At 43.4% G+C, this 23,158-nt stretch overlaps 1 protein-coding gene and 1 long non-coding RNA gene across 2 annotated transcripts in view; one reads left to right on the top strand and one right to left on the bottom strand.

Moving 5' to 3' along the window:
• The window catches only part of LOC306855357, a 28,809-nt gene extending 8,333 nt beyond the window's left edge, over positions 1–20,476 (top strand). Inside the window, exon 3 of the long non-coding RNA XR_013782932.1 lies at positions 18,993–20,476. This is a non-coding gene — a long non-coding RNA (uncharacterized lncRNA). The remainder of the gene's footprint in view (positions 1–18,992) is intronic.
• The window catches only part of LOC306855272 (uncharacterized protein), a 390,658-nt gene that overhangs the window by 192,295 nt on the left and 175,205 nt on the right, over positions 1–23,158 (bottom strand). The window lies entirely within an intron of this gene.

The raw sequence follows: 23,158 nt of genomic DNA, 5'->3' as shown, positions 1-23,158 counted from the left end.
CCGCCACCCAGAGAGTGGAATGCACCCTCGTCCAACAAAGAACGAGACTCCCACGCCAGTACCAGATCTAAACAGAGATATGAACGCTGGGATGGACCGCGTGGACGTCAACGCTCACCTGGACGGCATTGGGAAAAGACATGGGACCAGCCAAGGCCTCATGAGAGTCAATGGGAAAGATCGTGGAACCAGCCAAGCTCGTTTGGAAACTCAAGAGAAAAAAACTCATGGGAATCCAACGGAAACGCCAAGGGAAAACGACAAAGTCACCCTGGAGCGACTAGCCCACGGAATCGACGAAAGAATTCACAACGATTCCAAGCTGACCGAGCTCAAACTGAATCCACGCAAGAACAAAAGTCACCACCGTGTTTCGACTCACAAAAACTGATGGAAATGATGATGAAAGAATTCTTCCAACGGAAAGAGGAAGATCGGAGATGGGAAAAGAAAGAGAAACCAGATTCAGCCTGACTAGCGGCCGGACGAGAAGGCAGCGACCAGCTGGCCCAACCAGCCATGGAGAACAGCACTCCTTCATCTCACTCTCAGAGAACTGCAATCACAGTAACTTCAGATGGACACAAAACCCCATCTGAAAACCCAGCAACAGAGTTAGACATTAACTCAACACTCAAACCTCTAGATCACAGCAGCGTCCAGCAAACACCTGCTGATGAAACCACTCAAGTTCCTGAAAGTGCTGTCTTGGTCGTCTGCCACTCCTCCGAAGAACACCACATCAGCCCTGATATCCTAACCGTTTCCTCCCAAAATCCAGTCCCTCAACTCCTAGGCGATCTCATTGAGAAAGGTATAGCGAAAAAGTTTTACCTCTCCATCATCATTGAACGACACATCAGAGTCGAAGCCCTTCTTGACACGGGAGCCGACATCACTCTAATGTCCACCGAGCTCCTCGAAAAGGTCCAAGAAAGAACAAAGGGGACTAACAGAACTCTCAGACTCCACAGATGTGAGCTGGACCTCCAAGCATATTCCCACACGGGCCTCCAACTGAAACATGTGGCCCCAATCCACCTAACGGTTGGATCAATGGATCTCGTCCATCCAGTATACGTCTCACCACTCAAGACGTATCCACTTCTCATTGGGAAAGATCTGCTTAATCGCTTCGAACCGCTGATAGACTTCAAGCACCTAAAGATGTGGACACAAGTCCGCGAGCCTCTGCCCTGCCAGTCATTAGACTCCAACGAGTCGCAGTGTCAAGTCACAGACACCACCCTCAATCCAGCGACTGATAATGCAGTAGCAAAGCCTGTACCTGGATCAAGCACAAGCAACAAAGACCAGGACCCACTTCTATGCTCACTGCAAGAGCCTGAATCAAACACAGGCCCCCATCGAGTCATGACTGCAATAGACGTTCAAGGCACATCAGTGTCCGACGCAGCACTAGCCCTGTGGGCAGAGAACTCAGCCATCAGCCTAGAGCTATTCAGCACAGTGAAGCAAAGACATCAGAGCCTACCACATGTTGCTAAGCACAGCCGCTTCCCTCTCAGCCCCTGGGCAACAACCATGGCCACCTCCAAGATCATCTGCGCTCTGGACATACGATGGAACAACAGACAGCTGAGTCACTACTTCCTCGTCATTCCAGATCTACCGCACGACATCTATATTGGAGCGGATATCATGGTCCGGCTCAATGCTTACATTGACACTGTGAACGACGTCATATGGGCTCCTCTGTCACACCAACTGACAACTGCAGTCAACCTCAAGAACCTCCAATCTGGTCAAACCATGCCCGATGCATGCGCTATGATCACGGAGCAAGAAGCCATAATACCTGCCTACAGCAAGAGTGTCAGCGTCCGCCTCAACATGCGACCTGGCCAAACTCTCAACAGTAAGCTAAGCTTCTTCCAACCTTCCAGGACCTGCCTGAAACTAGGACTGACCCTGGAAGCCACACCTCTCATCGAAGTGTCATCTCGTGCTGTGTATGTGTTATTCAACAACTGTACGGCCCAAGACATCCACGTTCCCAAAGCCAATCACCTGGGATGGCTCATCAGCCAGACATTCCACGACTTTGAACTGATGGTACCTGTCATAGGCCCTATACCAGCACATCTAATGCCAGACGAACACGAATACGACGACACCGTAATGTTCACAAAACCTCATGGAATCATTGCCATCACTTCCATTCTGCCGGTGTCCAGAGAAAGCGTCTGTCGATCAGAACTAACAGATGACACTCATCTCGCTGTCTATGCTGTCTCAACACAGCCTGCAACGGAATCACCTCCACAGGTGAACATCGGGGTCCAACGCCCCTCAAATGACTTAACTGCAGAAGAACCCTACACCGGGTTCAACGCACAAATTCAGCAGATCCTGAGTGAGGCGGATGCCCTTCACAACGAAGTGGATCGCCAAGGACTCAAAGACATTCTGCACAAATACCGAGACTCTTTCGCAAAGGATTCTCTGGATTGTGGACTGACCAACATCCACACGGTGCGCATCCCGACAAACCCGAATGCGCCACCCACATTTGTGCGACAATACAAGATTCCAATAGCGTCATATGAGCCAGTGCAAGAAATTGTTGACTCCATGCTGGAAAAGGGGGTCATCCGGCCCTGCAACAGCACATACTCTGCCCCGATATGGCCAGTCCTAAAACCTAACGGCAAATGGCGGCCCACCATCGACTATCGCAAGTTGAATCAACAAGTACCACTGTCACGATGGCCTATGACCCAATTGGATCAAGAAATCCCAAAGATCAAAGGCTCGACGATCCTGTCAACACTGGACGTCGCCTCCGGGTTCTGGACGATCCCTGTCCACCCCGATGACCAACACAAGTTAGCATTCACCTTTGGCAATCGACAGTACACCTTCACACGGTGCCCCTTCGGCTATGCCAACTCACCAGCTGAATTCAACATCTTTCTAAACAAAGCATGCCCTGACGCCAGAGCTAGAGGCAACCTTGTCTATGTCGATGATATTTTGATGAAAAATTCAAATGTTCAAGATCACCTCAAGGAAATTGATCACGTCCTAAACCAGCTGACAACGGCAGGAGCCAAAATCGCTCTTCACAAAGGACAGTGGTGCAAAACCAAGGTGAACTATGTCGGACTGCTTGTCGGAAGAAACGGCATCGAGCCACAGTCTAACCGCACTCAAGCCATCCAAAGCATAAAAGCGCCGACTAACATCTCTGAACTGCGGAGCTTTCTGGGAGTGTGCAATTACTCGCGACAGTTCATCGAAGACTACGCTGACATTGCCCGACCACTAACCTCCCTCCTGAAAAAGGATGAAACCTTCGTCTGGACGGAAGCCCAGGACACCGCGATGAGCCAGCTCAAACAGCGCCTGTGCTCTGCCCCGTGTCTAGCTTACCCAGACCCCGGAAAAGAATTTTACTTGGATGCTGGATTCTCCAATCATTGCCTCAGCGCAGGCCTATACCAGCTCCATGACAAAGACAAGCGAGTGGTCGCTTATGCCAGCAAAACGCTGCTTTCCCCAGAATGCAAGTACTCAGACTGCGAAAAAGCTTTACTTTGCACTGTGTGGGCTATCCAGCGTTTCTCGAATTACATTGGTGCACAGAAAGTCATCATCGAGACTTGTCACCAACCTGTCACCTTCCTCAACAGTCAACGCATCAGAGATGGCGTGGTGACCAACGCACGCATAGCTACCTGGCTAATGACACTCCAAGGACGGGATGTGGAGGCACGATACGCCCAAAACTACAAATCATCATTGGGCAACGGGCTAGCAGCCTGCCAAAACTGTTCAACGGACACGCTGCACACACCAGCGGAACCCAAAGAACCACCACAACCTCAAATGACGAATCACAGGTACTTCGAGGAGAATGTGTGTGAAGGAATGCCCACAGCATATGTCGATGGATGCTCCTACAACCACAAGGGCAACTTACAAGCTGGAGCGGGAGTGGTCTGGCTCAACAACGACCCTTGCCCACCGCAACAATTCAACTTAGGCCCTCGCTCATCACAATATGCTGAAATAGCAGCCATCCTCATTACACTGCAAATGGCCGCATCCCACAACATCAAAGAATTCCTCATTTGTACCGATTCAAACTACGCCCGTCTCAGCTTCACCTGCCATTTAGCTGGATGGAAACAGAATGGATTCAAGACAGCTAGCAACAAATCTGTCAAGCACCAGGAACTCTTCCAAGCAAGCGATGCCATTGTCACTGAACACGACATTATCGTTTATTGGAAAAAGGTTCGAGGTCATTCACGTCAACCAGGACAAGACAAAGACTTCAATGACCAAGCCGATGCCCTCGCCAAAGCAGGAGCATTACATGGAGAGTCCTGGACATTTCAATCCCACCCACCCAACCCAACGGTGGCAGCCATAACCCGCCGCCAGCACGCCACTGGCGTTCATACCCCCACTTCCTCCCTCGTTACCCTATCACCTCAGTTCGCTACTGACGATCTGCTCACCCTCCAAACAGCGGATCCCACTCTGCGAACTATTGCGGCTCACATAGCCGACCCATTATCTCATCCTATTTCCACTTCCGACCTAACTGCTTCCTCTGAGCTCCGCACGCTCCACTCAATCAAGCACATGCTGCATCTGAGAGACGGTGTTCTCACATATGTCCCTGAGCCTCTCACTGCGCCAAGGCTCGTAGTGCCTCACGGCCAAAGGGGGATTTTGCTGACACACGCACATGATGCACCATGCGCTGGACACCACGGTGCCAAGGCCACATACGAAACCCTCAAGCAAGTAGCATACTGGCCCGGCATGCAGCAGGACGTAGCGGAATACGTAAAAGGATGCCTGGTGTGTTGCCAGTTCCAACCGGCAAACCCAAACCACCGAGCCCCACTGCAAAGAAAGGGAATGACTTTCCCATGGTCGGACCTCCAAATAGACTGGGTAGAACCCCTGCCACGGTCAACACGGGGTAACAAATACTTCCTCACCGTGGTCTGCGAATTCACAAAGTGGATAGAATGTCTCCCAGCTCCCAACGATACAGCAGAAACAACAGCCTGCCTGTTAATGAACCACATCTTCTCAAGATTTGGACTGCCTTTAAGGGTCAACTCTGACCGTGGAACCCACTTCACCGCTGCAATCATGCAGGAAGTGTGGAAACTCCTGGGCATACAGGCCAAGCTCCACATAAGTTTCCAACCCATGTCCTCAGGGCAAGTCGAACGTGGTAACCGAACAGTGGTCAGCATGTTAAAGAAGTATGTGTCCGCTAATCAAAAGGATTGGGATATCAAACTTCCACTGGTATTGATGGCCGCTCGAGCCACCCCTCACCGGTCCACCGGAGTACCCCCGTTCACATTGATGACAGGGAGAAACATGACGCTACCACTGCATCTGCTGTACCAACCCGGTGACCTGAACCTTGTCACTGCCTACACCACTCACCAGTACCTGGAAGAGTTGCATCAACACCTGAGAGCGACTTTCGCCTTTGCGCAACAGCAACTGCAGCGAAGCGCAGAAGGTCGTAAAGCCTACTACGACCAAAAGGCCTCTCACCATGAGCTCAGTGTCGGAGACAAAGTGTGGTACTACCGCTTTGCCCAACCAAAGCAGAACACTTCCCATCGCCTGGCAAAGAAGTTCTTACCTCGCTGGACGGGACTCCATGAGATAGTAGACAAGCTCTCCCCTGTCGCCTACCGAATCAAAATCAGCCAAGGGCGCAGCGAGCCAATACTTCGATGGGTCCATCGAAACCAGATAAAGAGGCACCAGAGCTCCAGCCGACTGGCAAAGGGGGAAGATCAAGCCCACTGACACAGACCGACACCCATACGCTCTACATCACACTAACATAATTTCTGTTGTCTAGGAAACATATAGCGACCTCGCTTAAACATAACACATACACTCTCTCCTCAGCTGCACTACTAGGGTCAACCTCTAGTAGAGAGGAGTTACTCCACACATGTGACACTCGTTTGCGGCCTCACCTCATTCGGTGTCCTTGTGTCTCTTTGTGTATCTTTTTGTTTGTCGTGTCTCTTTTATGTTTTTCCCATTTTCCTTTTCTCAATCCAATCTCTCTTCTCCTCTAGTCCCCTCATCAGGAAACTCCCTGTACAAATTCCTTAAATCCAGGTCCCGAAATTGAGATTGACTCCCTTTAATAAGTCGTTGTAACTCGTTGCGAGAACCGTGGTCAACCGATCCAGGTGACCGGGCCATTCTCCTCAGTTTAACCATTATCGACGCTAATAACATTTACCGGCTCAAAGAGGTAGTGAATGTGGGATTTTGGCAAGGGAACACCTATGTCAAAATCCACGCTCCTGAAGTCGTTGCGTATCACGATAACAACGAACAGTTGTATCTGGCCCCAAACCTAAAGATGTGTACGCTCACGAAGGACATTCACTTCCTTTGCCCGAGTAAGCCTTTTATCCGCGATAATACTGAGGGCATCTGCGGCCTAGAATCCATAAGGCCCGACACTAGCTGCCCCGCCGAAGCGACACCACGTTCTCAAGTTGAGGTAACGCAAGCCGAAATTATCGGAAACCGATGGCTGGTCAACACCCCAGCGCGAACGGCTACCCTCACATACGATCAACACGACACCGCCACACGCATTAACCTACCTAACCAAACTCTATGGATCACGGTCCCTAAGGGCTCGATCCTCCATATTGACGAGTTGGCGTTGTACCACCTTACCGACGACGAGTATCAGGCTGAAATCGAAATCTCATCTTTCTTCAAACAGCACTCCTTCACCCTTGATCCAGAATTGGAAGAAAGGATCAGGGAGGAAGGAACACAACTGATTGATTTAACTCCCGTTGATACAGCTTTAGAAGCTATCGCTCGCCTTCCGCCCGTTGGCGCGTCGATTATTCGGTCTTGGTCTGCCGCTGACACAGCGCTTTGCATCTCTACTATTGGAGGATATGTTGTGACTTTGACCCTGGCCTTCCTCCTACACAAACGAGTGAACGCCGTTCAAGGGTCTTGCAACAAATGCACGTCAGGCATCCCGCGCATTTTCCGACGTGATAAAACTGACCAAGAACCCGAACCAGAGAACTCACTTAACCTGATTGAGATCACGCCTGTACCGCCTCGTCGAACCCCGGACAACTAAACCAATCAAAATAACCACACTTCTAGTAATCCAGTTGTCTTCTCAAGTTTCTAACCTGTACATTCCAAAATTACCCTGCACCAGGATTCAGTCAGTGATGGAGATGTTGTTTGTGCCTTGTGTGTGCCTGTTCTCCCTGATTCTTGTTCCAGTGCCCGCCGACGTCCACAAACGGGGACCTCACCGAGCAAAGGGGGAATATGTAATGCCTGATCAGGATACACACACATCTAGGTTCAACACATTCCTGATGCAAGGATGGATCAAAGCTCGCATTCCAGCTCAGGAAATTCACGTTTTGTCATTTCGAAAGAAAACAGAACTCCCCTTCCCGGAGCCTAAACTTCACTGGCGCCATATTCATAAATCTCTATCCATTAAGTCGCAGTAAAGGATGACGTGTTTACGGTCGACTCGAAATAGACAATTTCCAGACTTTCCAAACCAAAGACTTTTACGACCCTGCACATCACGCACATTCCAAGGAAACGCGCCGTTTCTGTGGTGCTATCTAACAAAGGGGAACCACACCTTTGAATTAGAAATGAGTCTTAAAAAGGGGAACAAAAGTTATATTCGTTTCTGCTACGGAAACAAATTATACTCAAACAAAAACACTATAGACAGATTATCTATACATGTATTAAGAAGTGTGTGTTTGTGACATTTATAAGCTGTTGCATTATTTTAAATCTATGGTAAATCTGTTTCCAGAATTTATAATCTTCCTGAGTACTAGTTGTTCATTTTCACTTGATTAATATGTGTATTTAGAATTTAAGATCGTTTAATCAATGCCTTAACTACGAAATCGAATATAAAGGATATTTGTATTTTGGTGCCTGTTAAACGGCTAGTGTTTGGTCTCGGATGAAAGCTGATTTAATGAATAATAATATTGTGGTATGAATTAAATCTTATCTGTTTTTCATTAACGCCTATTTACAAGATGAATGGAAGTCTGCTGTTATAAGTTTTTATGTGATAAAATACTTGCGCAGATAATGTATGCAACACGCAGCTACGCAGGGCGGGGCTCTGCCGACAAAGACTCTTTCGATTGGACTACGCGCCAAAAAGGGCGGACCTAAATCAGCTCGCTTAAAACGGATGCACGCCCATGAAGTTCGCGCATGTTGGAGTTTGAAAACAACAGGAGGACACGCACGCCAGCGAGTCTCTCGTTCTGCTCACGCGGCAAGCGCTTCAGGCCATAACATCACGGCGAAGCAAAGCAACTAACACAAAGACTCAGTTAAACTTTCAAAGAACTTTAATCCTAAACATCATTACGTCAGAACGAGACAACCAACCACTGAAGAGTGCGCTAGTCACACGACCGACCGAACAGCCAATCCGAACGCGGCCCGCAAAGAACTGAATTCACCAAAGGAAAGAGTCTCTTTGAACTGGAGAAAGCCTGAACTGAGTTCGATCAAAACAACTGAAAGACCAAGTAAGGCAAATCTCTTTATTGACTGAAACCGGGATATCTCTCCGCTGAGGGTAAAGATAAAATACTTCTTTGTCTATGAGTTTCCTCAGGTTGAAAAGCTAGCATTAAAACCTAAGTCTCTCTCTTCAGATACAAACAACTCGCTCCCATTTGTGTGTATGTTAAATTGTCTGTTAATGTTGTGTTAGAATAGTGAATAAAACTTTGACTTTATTAAGAAATCTTTTGTCTGTGTTATGTGATTTAACATGTCGTAACTATTTGCCAATAGATCGCGTTTACCTACGCTCATGGGCTAACTTAGCTAACTCAATTTAACTATTTGATTTATTTTAATCGTTGGCCACGAATAAAATAAACAACGTGTTAAAAGATAACTGCTGTTATTAATGCTTGCTGGACAAGTCGTTAACAAGGCATAAGTTGTACATTATGATTGATAACAATTAATCATATGAAGATCAACTCTTAAGAGTGATTCCCTAAAAGCTAAATAATAAATAAATATATATATGTAGGATTCATTTTCTACACTAAATAACGTCCATATGACAGCAGTTCATAATACAGGTCGTGCATTAGATCACATTAACACTAAATAATGTCCATACGACAGCAGTTCATAATACAGGTCGTGCGTTAGATCACATTAACACTAAATAATGTCCATATGACGGCAGTTCATAATACAGGTCGTGCGTTAGATTACATTAACACTAAATAATGTGCATACGACAGCAGTTCATAACACAGGTCGTGCGTTAGATTACATAAACACTAAATAACGTCCATACGACGGCAGTTCATAACACAGGTCGTGTGTTAGATTACATTAACACTAAATAATGTCCATACGACGGCAGTTCATAACACAGGTCGTGTGTTAGATTACATTAACACTAAATAATGTCCATACGACGGCAGTTCATAACACAGGTCGTGCGTTAGATCACATAAACACTAAATAATGTCCATATGACGGCAGTTCATAACACAGGTCGTGCGTTAGATCACATTAACACTAAATAATGTCCATACGACAGCAGTTCATAACACAGGTCGTGCGTTAGATTACATAAACACTAAATAATGTCCATATGACGGCAGTTCATAACACAGGTCGTGCGTTAGATTACATAAACACTAAATAATGTCCATATGACGGCAGTTCATAACACAGGTCGTGCGTTAGATCACATTAACACTAAATAATGTCCATACGACAGCAGTTCATAACACAGGTCGTGCGTTAGATTACATAAACACTAAATAATGTCCATATGACAGCAGTTCATAATACAGGTCGTGCGTTAGATTACATTAACACTAAATAATGTCCATACGACAGCAGTTCATAACACAGGTCGTGCGTTAGATCACATTAACACTAAATAATGTCCATATGACGGCAGTTCATAACACAGGTCGTGTGTTAGATTACATAAACACTAAATAATGTCCATATGACGGCAGTTCATAACACAGGTCGTGCGTTAGATCACATTAACACTAAATAATGTCCATACGACAGCAGTTCATAATACAGGTCGTGCGTTAGGTTACATAAACACTAAATAATGTCCATATGACAGCAGTTCATAATACAGGTCGTGCGTTAGATCACATTAACACTAAATAATGTCCATACGACAGCAGTTCATAACACAGGTCGTGCGTTAGATTACATAAACACTAAATAACGTCCATATGACGGCAGTTCATAATACAGGTCGTGTGTTAGATTACATTAACACTAAATAACGTCCATACGACAGCAGTTCATAATACAGGTCGTGCGTTAGATTACATTAACACTAAATAACGTCCATACGACGGCAGTTCATAACACAGGTCGTGTGTTAGATTACATAAACACTAAATAATGTCCATACGACGGCAGTTCATAACACAGGTCGTGCGTTAGATCACATAAACACTAAATAATGTCCATACGACGGCAGTTCATAATACAGGTCGTGCGTTAGATTACATTAACACTAAATAACGTCCATACGACGGCAGTTCATAATACAGGTCGTGCGTTAGATTACATTAACACTAAATAACGTCCATACGACGGCAGTTCATAACACAGGTCGTGTGTTAGATTACATAAACACTAAATAATGTCCATACGACGGCAGTTCATAACACAGGTCGTGCGTTAGATCACATAAACACTAAATAATGTCCATACGACGGCAGTTCATAATACAGGTCGTGCGTTAGATCACATAAACACTAAATAATGTCCATACGACGGCAGTTCATAATACAGGTCGTGCGTTAGATCACATTAACACTAAATAATGTCCATATGACGGCAGTTCATAATACAGGTCGTGCGTTAGATCACATAAACACTAAATAATGTCCATACGACAGCAGTTCATAATACAGGTCGTGCGTTAGATCACATAAACACTAAATAATGTCCATACGACGGTAGTTCATAATACAGGTCGTGCGTTAGATCACATTAACACTAAATAACGTCCATACGACGGCAGGCAAACAATAATTAAGCAGTTCAAATGTTTTAAATTGCATGACTGCTCCGGGTGTGTGTTCACTGCTGTGTGTGTGCACGTTGGATGGGTTAAATGCAGAGCACGAATTCCGAGTATGGGTCACCATACTTGGCAGTATGTCACTTCACTATAAAATCGTACTAAACAAGTCTCTATTTTTGTGTTCAGTTAAACACTATTCTTCAACATTATAAAAGGCTAAGTTAAAACATTTTCAGTCCATTTTGTTACAATGTTGGTAATATATGTAAAAGAACAATGTTTATTCTTTCGCTGAGATACCCAGTGTATTTGCCAGCAAAACCGATGAAAAACAGCTTTTTTTCATTTAGATGCTGCAAAAAGTGTTTGTGTCATTTTGTCAAATCCTGCAGAGTGCTGCTTACAAATAAAATAGTACATATAGATACACATAACTCAGAGAAAGAGTAAATATGGTTCATTTACAGATATTAGAGATGCAATAATACAAAGTGGGCTGAAAATAGTCAAACTTACCTTTATAGACAATATAAGGATAGTATTTGTTTTGTGTGTCCATGTACAGTTGCTGTCATCTGAAGTCTTTGTGAGCGTTGGTATCATCTGAAGTCTGTACAAGTGAGTTTGAATTCAGTCTGGAGCTGCTGTAATCTCTAATAATCTTGGGATGGACATCCTGAGATAGAAACAGGAAATCAAAAGAAGAAAGTTTAGCATAGCTGCTGTTCATATTATTTCAGACAAAAGATTATTTATTTCATCACGTATAACTGGAGTGCAAGGTTATTAGATGTGTTGTGTGAATACTTGGCTAAAATATGTATTTTAATCTAATTTAAACTAAAAGAGAGTGTCCGAGCCCCAAATATTATGAGGAAGGCTATTTCAATGTAAAATACCAAAAAGCTCTACTTCCTTCAGTGGATTTTGATAAATCCTTGGTATTAGAATTGTGTGACCTCACTACAGACCAAGCCCCACAGCTGCTGCTGCTGCCCCTATTTGTGCTTATTTTGCTATAAATCTAATTTAATCACAAGAAGGTGTAATATGTGCTCATCCAAAAACATTAGGCAGGTGCTCTAATTTACACTACTCTTCAATGTTTGAGTCAGTAAGATTTTTATACGTCTTTGAAAGAAGTCTCTTCTGCTCAACAAGGCTGCATTTATTTGGTCAAAATGAAGTAAAAACAGTAATATTGTGAAATATTATTACAATTTAACACAACAGATTTCTATGTGAATATATGGTGAAATGTAATTTATTTCTGTGATCTAAGCTAATTTTTATTACTCTAGTCTTCAGTGTCACATGATCCTACAGTTATTTTAAATTGTAGTTGCCATAAAAGACTTTCAAAACATTAAAAAAGAAAATGATAGCAACCCAAACTTATGAAGCAGTTGTGTATGTGTGAGATTTTACTGACTAGTCCTGCGGTTTATAGCATCTTGGAGATGTTGTCTGACAGCAGTGGTGGGCCGTCAGGGGAAGCAGGGCCTTCTCTGCTGGCTCCATAAAAAATACAATTGTGTGAATAATGTTTATTGATTATTTAGGTATCATTTCCTTTTGTGTAATGTCCACAAATTGCCTATCATTAGTTTAGTTGAGGATGAACTGGAATATCCTACATAAAGTCAGATAGTGCTACCCTTTTGTTGAAAGACATCACATCTGATTTATTACAAGCATTAGTGACAGAATCATCAGCCAATCAAATTTTGACATTCAGTGACAGTACGCCCTCTGGGTCTAGCGACGTGCCCAGTGTTACCCCCAGCATTAGACCGCCCCTTTAGTCAGGGATTTCCAACAAGTGAAGCTCAATGAAAAGAAAATGACAGCCGCAGTCATCGGCGCCTACACCAGATCTTGTTGCCGATCTACTTTTTCAAGGAGCTTTTTTGCAGACAAAAGAGATTAACTGAGAAAGGAAGACCAACACCCAAAACTGAATTCGCTAACAAAGGCCAGCAAAGTTTTTATGCCCCAGTTCAAGTGCTATGAGTGGCTACCAGCTAGCACCGAGCACAAGTTATTTTGTTGCCGTGTTTATTTTTTAATCCGAGTAAAGGGACATGGGATGATAGACCCAGGGACTTTATATACAAGTGACAGGTGAATGCTTTATTATTTGATGAGTATTGTATCATGCACATTGTTATGGAGGTGTACGTGGTGCGTTGGTAATACTGTGGTGTAGTCTGTGGATGTCCAGCATTTGTACAGTTTTGCTGCGTCGTCATTTTAGAGTGACGTAAATGTGCATAGTGAACTGTCTATTGGCGGATTACTTTTACTGACCATGATTCAAGATGCAAGAGTTTTTATTTGTCACATACACAATTATACAGAGTATAACCAGCAGTGAAATATAGGTCAGGTCCGCTCCAAGGACAGTGCAATTATAAAGTATACAAATATTAAGAAAAAGAAAAGTAGAAAAAATAAAATAAAAGAATAAAATAAAATAAAAGAGAAGAGAAGATCAAAAATATAAATATGAATGTGCAGGTCAGTATGTTGTTGACTTAAATAGTAATAAGAGGAATGTGCAAAAAAGTTGTACAGAGAATTTAAATAGCAATGTAGGGAAATTTACTCTGCATTTAACCCACACTAATCTGTTACGGGGCTGGCGAGACGTGAGACGTGCGGATCCATGTGCAAAGCTTTATTATGAAACATGGTCAAGACAGGCAGGGTCGAATAACCAGCAAACAGGTATGTTGAGGGCAAGACAGAAGAGTGGTCAGTAAACAGGCGTGGTCGACGATCAGCGTACAATATCCAGACAGGGCAAGGCAGAGAGAATAATCCAGGAACACGGGCAGGAAACAAGACACAGGCAGACTAACTCAGAAAACAGGGAAACGCTTTGTAAGGTAGACGGGCTAACAATACTCGGCCCTGAGCAAGAGCAATCCCAGGCTTAAATAGAGTGATGGTGATTGTGAAATGGTGATCAGGTGTGTGTGATGAGTGAATGGTGACAGCTGATCTGTGCAATGCATAGTGGGAAATGGAGTCCAATGTGTTGTGTAGTGTGAAAAGTCCATGTGGTGAACGGGTGACCTCTGGTGGTGAATGAGTGGAAGTGCATGGCCAGGATTCGTGACATAGCCCCCCCCCCCCCCAAGGAGCGGCTTCCAGACGCTCCTAAACAATCCAGGAGGGCGGTGGCACGGAGGCGGAGCAGGGGGAGGGACGGAGGGCCAGGTCCTTGAGGAAGAACCGGCAGAGCAGGAAACCAGGGCGGAGCCAGAGGCCAGGTCAGGACCGACAGCGCAGAGGCCCACCAGGGCAGAGCAGACGGGACCGGAGCCCACCAGGGCGGAGCAGACGACCACCAGACCCGAGCAGAAGACCACCACGGCGGGGCAGACGACCACCAGACCAGAGCAGAGGACCACCACGGCGGAGCAGATGACCACCAGACCCGAGCAGAAGACCACCACGGTGGGGCAGACGACCACCAGACCCGGGCAGAAGACCCCCATGGCGGAGCAGACGACCACCAGACCCGAGCCGAAGACCACCACAGGGAGGCAGACAGGGCAAGAACCCATGACAGAGACTGGGATCTGGGGAGAACAAGGACAGACAACACAGAGAGAGCAGAGACAGACAACTCTGGGAGAGTCTTCGTTGCAGGGCAGGACGGGACCAGAGCCCACCTGGGCGGAGCAGGAGACCCCCAGAGCCAGACAACTGACCACCACGGCGGAGTAGACGGAGCCGGAGCCCACCAGTGTGGCGTAGACAGGGCAGAGTATCTCCACGGCAGAGCGGACTGGTTAGGAAGCCATGACAGGATCAGGGATCTGGGGAGAACAGAGACAGACACCACAGAGAGAGTCCCCATGGTCACAGGAGCCATGACCGAGCAGGTCGAGAGTTCATGGACGGTCTCTATGGCTGTGGCAGGACAGGGAGGGAGCTCACAGACGGCCTCTTTAGCCGTGACAGGACAGGGCGAGAGCTCACAGACGGCCTCTTTAGCCGTGACAGGACAGGGCGAGAGCTCACAGACAGCCTCTTTAGCTGTGACAGGACAGGGCGAGAGCTCACAGACGGCCTCTTTAGCCGTGACAGGACAGGGCGAGAGCTCACAGACGGCCTCTTTAGCCGTGACAGGACCGACAGTGAGTTCAGGGGCGGCCTTCATGACCGTGACAGGGCAGACAGTGAGTTCAGGAACGGCCTCCATGGCCGTGACAGGGCAGACAGTGAGTTCAGGAACGGCCTCCATGGCCGTGACGGGGCAGACAGTGAGTTCAGGAACGGCCTCCATGGCCGTGACGGGGCAGACAGTGAGTTCAAGAACGGCCTCCGTGGCCGTGACAGGGCAGACCGTAAGTTCAGGAACGGCCTCCATGGCCATGACAGGGCAGACCATGAGGTCAGGAATGGCCTCCGTGGCCGTGACAAGGCAGACCGTGAGTTCAGGAACAGCCTCCATGGCCGTGACAGGGTAGACAGTGACGTCAGGAACGGCCTCCATGGCCGTGACAGGGCAGACCATGAGATCAGGAACGGCCTCCGTGGCCGTGACAGGGCAGACAGCGAGTTCAGGGACGGGTGCCACCACTTCGGGAGGTTCTGCAGCGGAAGCCGCCACCTCTGGAGGCACTGGAGCAGACTCGTGGACAGGAGAGGCCTCAGGAGCACAGTGTGCAGCCCACACACTCAAAATGGCAACCGCCATAACGGGAAGTACTGAGGTCAGGGGAACAGTCTCTGTAACAGACAGGGTTGAGGCCCTGGGAATGCCAGCTACTCGCACTGACATCAGTGGTGGGTCCATCACACTGGATATCAGACAGGGAACTTGAAGGACTGACCTTAAATCCTTGGGTGTGACAGACTCTGGCTGGAGCACTGTGACGTGGTGTGACTCTGGCTTGACAGCGGAGACGTGAGCAGACTCTGGCTTGACGTGAGCAGACTCTGGCTTGACGTGAGCAGACTCTGGCTTGACGTGAGCAGACTCTGGCTTGACGTGAGCAGACTCTGGCTTGACGTGAGCAGACTCTGGCTTGACGTGAGCAGACTCTGGCTTGGCGTGAGCAGACTCTGGCTTGGCGTGAGCAGACTCTGGCTTGGCGTGAGCAGACTCTGGCTTGGCGTGAGCAGACTCTGGCTTGGCAGCGACGACGTGAAGGGGTGCTGTTGCTGCCGCCATTTTGTGAGTGAGTGCGGTGTCGCGTTCCTCCGCGACACCCACAGTACAAGAAGAGCCCACGCACAGCAAAGCATAGTCCATAAACTCAGCGAGTGACGAACGCGGACCCTCTCTAAAGAGTGTACCTCTGAGAGGTTTATTAACGCCATCACCAAAAAGATGAATCAAAAAACAGTCCGGCAGATCTGAGTCTTGGCGGATTACTTTTACTGACCATGATGTAGGGAAATTTACTCTGCATTTAACCCACACTAATCTAGCCTACTGTTGAAATTGTTGATCAGCCGTCATTGTTGTTGAGAGCCTGTGTGCGGCATAATATGTGCATTATGCATATGGCTGTGTTAGCTGTAACAGAGATGTGTGAGATGTGTGCATGTAGTTTACAGCTTACTGAAGGCCCTGACTGAAACCCCACGGTACGCCACTGTCTGACAGTCGGTTCACTCCAACTCTGCAGCAGGCCATCATCACTGAAGAATCAACAAAACAAGCAATCTGTCACAGAGACAACAATATTTAGTTTGCAGATCCAGGTTTATTAGAAGGAAACAAGCTGAACAGAGGTAAAATGCAAATAAAAGAAAGAATAATATATAACAATTATAATAACATATCCACACATATATATATATATATATTAGTGCTGTCAATCGATTAAAAAAATTAACTAATTAATCACACATTTTTCTAAAATTAATCGTGATTAATCACGCTTAACCCCACCTAACATTCAAGTTTTTAAATAAACAATCTTCAAATGTACAAACAACAAAGACAGTATATTTTTTATATTTCTTTAATGGTATCTTTTTCATGATTGAAGGCCAGCATCACTGATATCAATACTACTGATGTCTCTATAAAAAAATAATTTTGCCCTGAATATTTAACCATTGACTGTAGCCATTCAGCATTACAGTATAATTGAGAGCTATCGATTTTAACATTTATTAGACTTAACGTCTAATTTAAGTGAACTTAAAACAATCTTCACATGAACCCATTATAATAAATGACATATTTAGCTACCTGTGCCCTTCAGCAGAAATATACAGAAAATTAATAGTTACCAAACACTAAATTCTGAATTAAATATAGATGAACCCCTTAAAACTATAAAAGTTATTGATTTCCTCTTTTTTCTTTAGTTCTTGGATTAATAGACATCACAGCAGCTGGTTATTAACTTATTTGCCTGCTATTGCTTTAAAAGCTGCTGCTGCTGAAGGTGATGGGGATCTGACATGCATCTTATTTTCTCACAAATCTCTTTACATTTTCTGACTCACTTCAGGTCTGAAAGTCTCAACTAATGAGCGGATGAGTTGAATTGGGTATTTTAGATGAGGGAGACAGTGCTGGGGTGCCCCAGGACAGTTTTTAAAACCATTTCAGAGACATGTACTTAAATGTGACGCATATATAACATAGGATATTGCATGCATGCACACAGTTTAAGGCAGCTTTAATCGCCTTTTTGGTAACTTCATGCCTTAACTGACGGTATAACTACGACATTGCATGCACGTAGTTTCTTTCGCTGTTTGATATGAAATGATATAGGCTACAGCGCGCACCGCCACCTTTGTGCGTGTATTTGAAGAGTGCGCGCTACGAGCACAGTATCTTTTACGCGCTTGTTTGACTCGCGTCTGGCGTGGAGGCGACGTATAGAGCACGTGTCTGAAACTTCTCCCGTTTGATGTGGTCATAAAGACATTCTGCATCTAAATAAACGCAATCCTTTGCAAGAAAAAAAGAGACAGAGGCAGCAGTTGCGAATGAGGTGGCCAACCCTAGCCCCGCCCCTGCGTTATTTTGCGTTAATATTTTTAACGCGTTAATCTGAAAATAATTAATAGCATGCGTTAACGCGCTAATTTTGACACCACTAATATATATATATATATATATATATATATATATATATATATATATATATATATTATACTACTACTAATAATATAATCTTAATTTAACAGAATCTATGTTTTTAGTTTTAGGTTGAGTGTCACGTTTTTATGTCAAGGCCTTCTTAAAATTGGTTAAATATATTCTGAAAAATGCATATTAATGTTTTTCACGAGCTTCTTCAGTTACAAAATTTCTCACATGGGTAGTTGACGTATCAATGTGTCCTATGGTGTGATAGCAAAAAAATAAAACAAATAAAATGTAACTTTACATTTAAATTTAAAAAATTTTACTTTAAATTTTAAACTCTGTTTAAACTTGTGTTTTCATGCTCGCGCAGAGCTCAACACACACATCTATAATTACAACATTACATTAATAAACTACAGTCTCCTTCAATAATGCATTTAAAACTCAGTCTGGAGTTCAGAAAGCAACAGCAACAATAGCTCAGCGTATAGAGACGGATTGTTTCTCAGCCTGTAAAAGAGAGAAAAACACGGAGATAAAGCAGTTAGGACTTCTCTTTAATAATCCGCTTTAATATTTCATGAAACAACATGAGGTGAGTAAATGATGACACGGTGTTCATTTCTGGGTGAACTATCCCTGTAACATCACACATGACCCATTTGAATGACAACATTTAGAGAAGAAAAATGTTAGACCATCTGTTTTTCCAAATAATACAGTTTTATAATGAGAAATTGAAGCATTTCTTGCATATTAAAACTAATGACTGGTTTGTTATTTACTGCTTCCTCTCAGGAATTTGTGAAACAATGGAACAACATAACACCAGCATCAGTTACTCAACTGAATCATATTATTATTGGGAGTGGACGGAATTTCTATGGAAACATGATTATGCACGTCTTGTGTTTATCCGTGTTGTTTCAGGCATTGAGATTCCAGTCATGATCTTAACTCTGATTGGCTTGTGTTTCATCATCAAATCTCGGCCTGCTGCTTCAGTTTTTGTTAGTAATTTGATAATTTCAGATCTCATACAGGTCATTTGTATATTAAAACTAGCAGCACCAACCTCACAGTTATTTGATCAGAGTGTTGCATATCCCTATTCTTTGATGGTGGGTCTGTATTTTATGGCATGTGTTGCGTTTGAACGATATCTTCTGGTTTCTCATCCTATCTGGTACAAATCTCACCAGTCACTCAAACTCTCCTGTTTTATTTCTGTGATCGTCTGGTTTGTGCCTCTGATCTTTGCAGAAATAGACCCCCCATATATTCATTTTAAAGCTCTACCCCTGTTTATAGCGTGTTTAATTCCCTACCCCATCATCATTCTCTGTTTTGCTGGCACTTGTCGAGGTCTTTCTCACACAATATCTCTGACTGCTCTCAAGCGCAAATTAATTTTGGGCAGTTTGTTCCTGGTGCTGTTGACTTACACATTTCTCATTCTGCCTTTTGTGATTATGTCATTGATTGAAGAGTCTGACTATAACAGTATTGTTAGTTGGAAACATTTGAAGTATGCACAATTCCTCCTGTATGTGAATCCACTTGCTGACTGTGTGCTGTACTTGTTCATAAGGCCTGATGTTGGTAATATGATGAAGTCTGTTTGTTGCTGTTGTAGACGTCAGAGATGGACTCACAACCAGGACGAACAATCTGTAGTGAATCCACAGAGCAGCTGCTGTACTGTAGTGTGCTGTATTTCAGCTGAGAAGCCTGCATCTCATTCACTGAACACCTGCAGCTCAGTTTAACCTGCTGATAAATATAGAGCTGAAAAACACTCAGCTGTATTTCATTCGTCAGTGTCCGTTTTTACATCACAAGCACACTTAATTTCTAGTTTAATGCTATTATGATATTTATGCTTGTTAGCTGATTTTCCCTATGCATGTATATTTCCCGTACATTTGATCATATCAAAGAAATAATTGTAATATTAAAGGGATAGTTCACTCAAAATGAAAATGTCATTTATGTCAATGATCAGACCATTTTGGGGGGTAAACTATTCCTAAAAACAGCTGTCTCAGGTCTGTAATCTCAGCTCTCCTGATGTGAAGTGCATGATTAAAGTGGAGTATATTAGAGGTGTACTAAGTGAACTTTATAAAAGTATCAAATATTAAGCAGCACTAGAAAATGACATGGCAATCTGAAGAGTTTGATAAGCAGGTAGCTGTAATACTATTGTGTGTTTTTGTAGAAGTGTGTCGTATAGATGACTGTATTGTTTTTGTATATTAAAGAGCTTCCTGTTCTCCGGTGTCTGTTTCTGTCTCTACTTATTTGACTAATAACTGTTGATGGAGATGTGACGTAGTGATTCTAGCTGTGTCCGTTAACTCAAATCATACAAAACAAACTAACCACACTCTTATAATTGAACAAACAGTCTTTTGTCTTTAATTTAACTCAAAGTGGGACTTGTTTCTTAAAAAAGTGTACTAAGTATACTTGCAGCCAGACTAATCATCAGTATACTTCAAGTGTTAATGATTAGTTAACTTGAAGTGTGCTATTTTGGAACAACTTTGTTTGTACTAAGTGTATTTTAGTTGTAATGAAATGATACTAAAGTATAACTTTAAGTGTATTTAGTGTAAAAGAGGTAAGGTCAGAGGGCATGTTCATACAACATTTTCTTTTTACTACATCAGACTGTAAATATCCTGCATTAAACCCATACGACTTAATAGAATGAACATCATGATTAGCAGTGAGGAATTGTATCAGTATGTCACGTCAATATTGCTTCCAGTTTATTAGTCAAACATACAGTATACAACAGAAGTGAGTGCACCCATGTAGCATCACTATAAATCAGGAGATACAACACTATTCAAGTTGAAAAGTATAGTATTTCTAGAACAGATCAGGATAAATTGTAATGTAGACACAAGCCTTTTCTGTAAAGCTGCTTTGAGAAGCTAGTGTACTCTAAATAAGGGCATAAAGTGAAAAAACAGCAGCAGTGCACTGACCCTAGACTTGGTTGACATCATCTCTTTGTATTAAAAGACAATCAAAACATCCAGTGGGTTCCTCGTGACATCTCCTCTTCCCCCTTTCTCTAAATGCATCAAAAAAAGTGTTAGTATGTGTCATAAATCATAAAATGAAGAATTGTGTGGAAAGACATGTAAATGTTCAAATATTGAAGATATTAGAAGACATGTTTGTTGAGCGTATTTTGCTGTATTAAACACATATTTATAATGATTTCATCTGGCTCCGAACATTCTTCAAGAAGAACACAAAGAATGGCCTTCTCAGCTGCCATAGTTACAACTCTTGAGCCATCAGAACAGGGTGCTCAACACACCACCGTTTCCGTTTAAAAACACGTTTTGCACCGTTTTGCCAGGCCTGCTCCAGAGCAGGGTAGATGTGTAGCGTAAATTACCATGGTGAAGAAACCCTTTCAAACCCAACCCATCTTCCTGAGCCCAAAAACTCTAAAGGTGAACGTACCTGGGTAAAAACTGAAAGCAGCTTCGTGCTACAGGTCACAGGTCAGCCAGTGTTTGATTGTGCTGGCAACGCTCTGCCCATTTCCAGCAGGTGGCGGTGATTAGCATCTTGTAGAAACAGACCTGCACAGAGTAGGTGAAAGCACAAAGGACTTGATGCTTTTCTCAAGTTTGGTGTTGTGTGCGTATGTTATATGAACCGAGTAAGTTTCTGTACTTCAGCTCATGGTAGCTGTCACCCTGAATTTGTTTAGTTGATATTCATTGTTTAAGGTACTTTAAATGTAATGATTGATCTGTGATCACATATGATGATTATGTTGATTGTTCATGGAAATGTGTTTTTGCTACCTTTAATTTGTATTAATTTACCTAGTTTATTGATTTGTGTTTATTGTAATTTGTTGTTGTATCCTTGTTATAGACCACACACATGGAAACTAAGCAAAGGAATTATCTGCACTTACGTGCTCAACATTGATTGGACATTCATGGAATTGTTGTGGAGAAAATAAAAGCATCAAAAGAAGTTTAAACTGCATCTTCATGTCTCTGACCGGACATCTGTGGTGAACTAGTCCCCCACTGGCAACCCCAACTGGTTTAGCTTCATCAGTTTTCTGTACTGTGCAATGCAATATTTCTGTTTTAATTTGATAGTTTGGGGTCTTTTATCAAAATTAAAGTAGTCAATTTATGTTGTTAAAGATTGAGAAACAGATTGTTCCTGTTTATCAGATGGTTTTCAGTAAAAAAAAAAGATTTCATAACTGCTTGTGTTGTTTTTCTTTGCATGTCCCAGCATTATTAAATAAGAACTCTAGTTTTATTCTGCATGTGATTAATGACCTGCATGTAGGTACACATTAGTTCATGAGGATCAACACAGGTTCCACACTTTAACACAAGTTAACTGCATTAGTTAGCATGAGCTAACAATAAACAGTACTTATACAGCATTTATTACGCTTAGATAATGTTGACCTCAGCATTTATTAATACATTTTTAAGATATATTAAGTGGTAATGTTTTTTTTTTTTAATTAATTAGTTTGAATTTAATGCACTGTGAACAAAAAAAAAAATGTGTATGAACTAAAATCAGCACAGATTAATAAATGCTATAAAATATATTATTCATTGTTAGTTGCTGTTAGTGCATTAAATGCATTAAATAATGTTATCAAATGAAACCTTATTGGCCTCCTCTTGCTGATTAGATGGTATTTGCATGTTGTTTACAGTAAATAAATAAAATCAAACTTCCTGAGTAGCTGTAATGTGTTAAACGAGATGACTGGATCTACATTGGTGTATTCAGCTGGATTATGAAATCATTTGTTGCATCCATAATAATATATTGAATAATAAGTATATTAATCACATTGCTGTAGGCATGAACAAAAATGTTTTGCTCCTGTAAAAACATTGCCTCACACAGAAATAATTCACACAGACTGCAGAGTAGTTACAATT

The sequence above is a fragment of the Barbus barbus genome, assembly GCF_936440315.1.
Source record: "Barbus barbus genome assembly, chromosome: 3".
NCBI classification, from domain to species: domain Eukaryota; kingdom Metazoa; phylum Chordata; class Actinopteri; order Cypriniformes; family Cyprinidae; genus Barbus; species Barbus barbus.
This window is presented reverse-complemented; position numbering and strand designations above follow the sequence as displayed.